The sequence below is a fragment of the Dipodomys merriami genome, unplaced genomic scaffold (assembly GCF_024711535.1).
Source record: "Dipodomys merriami isolate MVZ:Mamm:240054 unplaced genomic scaffold, mDipMer1.0.p SCAF_465, whole genome shotgun sequence".
In the NCBI taxonomy this organism is placed as follows: Eukaryota; Metazoa; Chordata; class Mammalia; order Rodentia; family Heteromyidae; genus Dipodomys; species Dipodomys merriami.
The window spans coordinates 608,779-613,510 of record NW_027206030.1 but is presented as its reverse complement, the minus strand read 5'-3'; positions in this window follow the sequence as shown (position 1 = coordinate 613,510).

Below are 4,732 nucleotides of genomic sequence, written 5' to 3'. Positions count from 1 at the left end.
ACTCCAGGGTCTCTTGTTATTAGAGTTCTTGATTTTAGCCATTCTAAATGGGGTGAGGTGGTATCTCAATGTTGCTTTGATTTGAATTTCTTTTATGGCTAGGGAGGTTGAGCCTTTCTTCATGTGTCTATTGGCCATCCTTCTTTCTTCTTCAGAGAAGTCTGTCTTTAAGTCTTTAGCCCACTTATTTATTGGGCAGTTGTTTCTTTGAGGATTTGTTGTTGGGGGAATTAATTTTTGAGTTCCAGGTATATTTTAGATATGAGACCCTTGTCCGCTTATGGTTAGTGAAAATCTTCTCCCAATCCGTGGGCTTTCTATTGATCTTGCTAGCTATGTCCTTTGCCATGCAGAAGCTCTGCAACTTCATGCAATCCCATTTGTCCAGCCTTTCTTTATTTGTTGTGTTTCTGGGTCTCTATTAAGAAAATTTCAGCCTGTGCCAAGGAGATCTAGCTTTTCTCCTATCCCATCCTGTATTGTTTTCAGAGTGCCGGCGTTGACTCTGAGGTCTTAGATACATTTGGAGTTGATTCTGGTGTAGGGTGATATATAAGGATCTAGTTTAATTTTCTGCAAGTAGTTAACCAATTTTGTCAGCACCATGTACTGAAGAGGCTGTCTTACTTCCATTCTAATTTTTTAGCTCCCTTATGGAAGATTAGATGGCAATAAGTCTGTAGGTTCATTTCTGGGTTTTCAATTCTACTCCATTGTTCCTGATATCTGTTGTGCCAGTATCAAGCTGTTCTGATTACTATGGCTTTATAGTAGAGTTTGAAATTTGGTATTGATATTCCTCCAGCAATGTTCTTTCTGTTGAGGATCGTTTTTGCTATTTTTGGATTCCCTCTTCTATTTCCTTAAAGAATAAGATTGGAATTTTGATAGGTATCATATTGAATTTGTAGATATCCTTGGGAAGTATGCCATTTTCACGATGTTTATGTTTCCAATCCAGGTGCATGGGAGATTTTTTTTCCACTATCTAAGTCCTGTTTTGATTTCCTTTTTCAAGTTTTTAAAGTTTTCATCATAGAGCTCCTTCACTTCTCTGTTTAAGTTAATTCCTAGGTATTTTAATTTTGTGGGGCTATTACGAATGGAGTTGCTTTCCTAATTTCAGCTACACTTTTCTTATTGTTGGTATACAGAAAAGCCATTGATTATTGAGGTTAAATTTTATACCTTACTAATTTGCCAAAGTTTTGAATCAGCTTGTGTAAATGGGAGTGGTGTCTGTGGGATTCTTTAAATACATGATAATGTCATCTGTAAATAGGGAGAGTTTTACTTCTCTTGCCCTCTTTGGATCACCTTTATGTTTGCATCTTGTCTTATTGCTGTAGCTAGGCATTGTAATACTAGGTTGAAGAGAAGTGGAGAGAGTGGACATCCTTGACTTGTTCCTAAGTTAAGAGGAAATGGTTTTAGTTTTTCACCATTAAGTATAATGCTGGCTGTAGGTTTGTCATATACAGCCTTTATTGTTTTGAGGAATGTCCCATGGATTCCTATTTTTAACAGAACCTTCATAATAAAGGGGTGTTTGAAATTGTAAAATGCTTTTCCTGCACCAATTGAGATAACCATGTGGTTCTTATCTTTGCTCCTGTAGATGTGATGAATTTTATTAATTGATTTGCATATATTGTGCCAGCTTTGACTCCCTGAAATGAATCCTGTTTGATCGTGGGGTATGATTTTTAGGATGAATTGTTGAAATCGTTTGGCAAAAATTTTGTTGGGAAGTTTTGCATCAATGTTCATCAAAGAAATGCGTCTATAATTCATTTTCTTTGAAGAGTCCCTGCCTGGTTTTGGGATGTGGGTTATGAAGGCTTCATAGAATGTGTTCGGTAGTGAACTTTCTCTTTCATTGAAGATTTGGAGTAGCTCGCTTTGTTGTGAGCTCGCATTGAAGGACTTGTAGAATTCCACTGTAAAACCATATGGTCCTGGACTTCTCTGTTCCTGGGACGTCTCTTATTGCTGTTTCTATTTCAATGCTTGATATGGGCCTTTTAAGATGGTTTAACCAATCTTGGTTTAGTTTTGGCATGTCCATATTTGCTAGGAAAAAGTCCATTTCTGCCAAGTTCTCAAACCTATTAGCATAAAGTTTTGAGAAGTATTCCCTTATAATGTTCTGAATCTTGGTTGTTTCTGTGGTTATGTTTCCATTCTCATCTCTGAGTTTATTTATTTGTGTGTGTTCTCTTCTTTTTCTGATAAGGCTTGTTAAGGGTCTGTCAATTTTGTTAATTTTTTCGAAGAACCTACTCTTTGTTTTGATGATTCTTTGTATAGTTTTTTTTTATTCGAATTCATTTACTTCTGATTCACTTTTAATTTTTTATTTCCATCTACTTCATTGGGGTTTATCTTGCTCCTGTTTTTCATGGAGGTTCAGATGTCTCATTAAATTTTGGTTTCATATATCTCCAATTTTTGATGTAGTAACTCATAGCTATAAACTTGCTCCTGAGTACTGCCTTTGCTCTGTCCCTGAGGAGCTGGTAATTTGTGTGCTCATTGTTCTTGAATATCATGAATATTTTAATTTCCTTTTTAATCTCTTCTAAACTCTTCCATGACTCATGACTCAGCAGTGTGTTGTTCAGCCTCCATTTGTTACAGGACATTCTTTGTTGGCTTTTGGTGTTGAGTTCTAATTTTATTCACTTGTTGTCTGAGAGAATGAAAGATATAATTTTAATATTTCTGAATTTGGGCCAGTTTGCTTTGTGGCCTATAATATGGTCTATTTTAGAAAACGTTGCATGTGCTGCTGAGAAAAACATGTATTTTGATGCTGCTGGGTGAAATATTCGGTAGATGTCTGTTACATCTAGTTGATTTATGCAGTTGTTTAGATTAGCGATTTCTCTGTTTAATTTTTACCCTGTTGATCTACCTAGTGGGAAAGTGGTGTGTTAAAATCCCCAACATTTAATGCCTTTGGATCTATGTGGGATTTGAGGGAAAGTAGTGTTTCTTGGATAAATTTGGGTGATCCGTTGTTGGGCAAATAGATATTTAGAATTGTAATATCCTCCTGAAGGAGAGATTCCTTAATTAGTATGTAGCCACCTTCTTTATCTCTTCTCACCAATTTTAATTTGAAGTCTATTTTATCTGATATTAGGATTGCAACTCCTGCCTGTTTATGGGGGCCTTTTGCTTGATAGATTTTGTTCCATCTTTTCACATTGAATATGTGTTTGGTTTTGGGGGCAAGATGTGACTCTTGAAGGCAGCCGATAGAAGGATCTTGCTTTTAATCCAACTAGACAGTCTATGTCTCTTAATTGGAGAGTTAAGTCCGATAATGTTGAGAGAGAGGACTGAGAGGTATTTGGGAGTTCCTGCCATTTTATCCACAATCTTGGGGGCTGCAGCTACTGGTTACTCCCTATGATTCTTGGATTCTCAGTTTGGGTGCGGTTTCTTGGCCTTTATTGTGGTCTTGTTGGTTTTCTATATGTAGGACATCTTTAAGAATGTTTTGTAGGGCTGGTTAGGTGGAGATGTATTGTTTCAATTTTTCTTTTCTATGGAAGTTTTTTATTTGGCCTTCACTTATGTAGGAGAGTTTAGCTGGGTACAGTATTCTTGGTTGATAGTTGTTTGTCTTTAGAGGATGGCATACATCATTCTTGGCTCTTCTTGCTTTGGTTGTCTTTGCTGAGAAATCTGAGGTGATTCTCATAGTTTTCCCTTTATAGGTGATTGGTCTTTTCTCTTTGACAGCTTTAAGGATCTTTTCCTTGGTTTGAAATGATCCTGTTTGGATTAAATTGTAACAGTGGGATCTCCTATTCTGGTCTGGGCTATTTTGCGTTCTAAAAGCTTCTTGTATTTGAATAGGCCTATTTTTTTTTGCATGTTTGGGAAGTTTTCTGCTAGGATCCTGTTAAACAAATTTCCCAACCATTATCTTCTGTTTCTAGGTGATCCTCTACACCCATTATCCTCAGATTAGGACTTCTGATGTTGTCTTCCAAGTGCTGAATAGATTTATTATAGTTCTTGAATTTGTCTTGGATGATTGTATGTTCTTTCTCTATAATGTCTAGTCTGTCTTCAATCCCCGAGATTTGATCTTCTGCATGGTCTAACCTACTGTCAAGTCTTTCTACTTTGTTTTTTATTTCTTTTCCTTCTAATTGGCCAGCTTTGATGACTTCAAATTCTTTGTTGAAACTTTGTTTTAGATCTTGTATGATCTTCTTTACTTCCTTAATTTGGTATTCAGTGTTTATTATCAAATCACTTAGTTGATTGGTTATGGTTTCCTTGGACACCCATTCCTTCTGTTGTGTTACATTCAGCATTCCCTTTGTGGTCTTCCTGACTTTCTTAAGCTCTTTTTTAATGGATTCCATGAATGCCTTTAGTGATGTTTGTGTATTCTCATCCTGGTCTCTCAATTCCTGTATTACTCTTTGGTTAGCTTCCTCACGTTCACACAATTCCTGTAGTTCTCTTTGAGTGTTCTCAGCCTTCTCATGCCATTCCTACCTTTCCCTTTTTGTGTTCTAAAGATGCTCATGCAATTCCTATATCAGAAATTTTAAATTCATACATATGCATACATATTTACATTTTGAGAAATAAAATTTCAACTGGTATTTTCTGCATCTTTCACTTTACCTGTCACCTACCCATTTACCGACACATTGATTTCTGTTTAGTCTTTGTAAAACACTGTTCTCTCATATAAGTACAC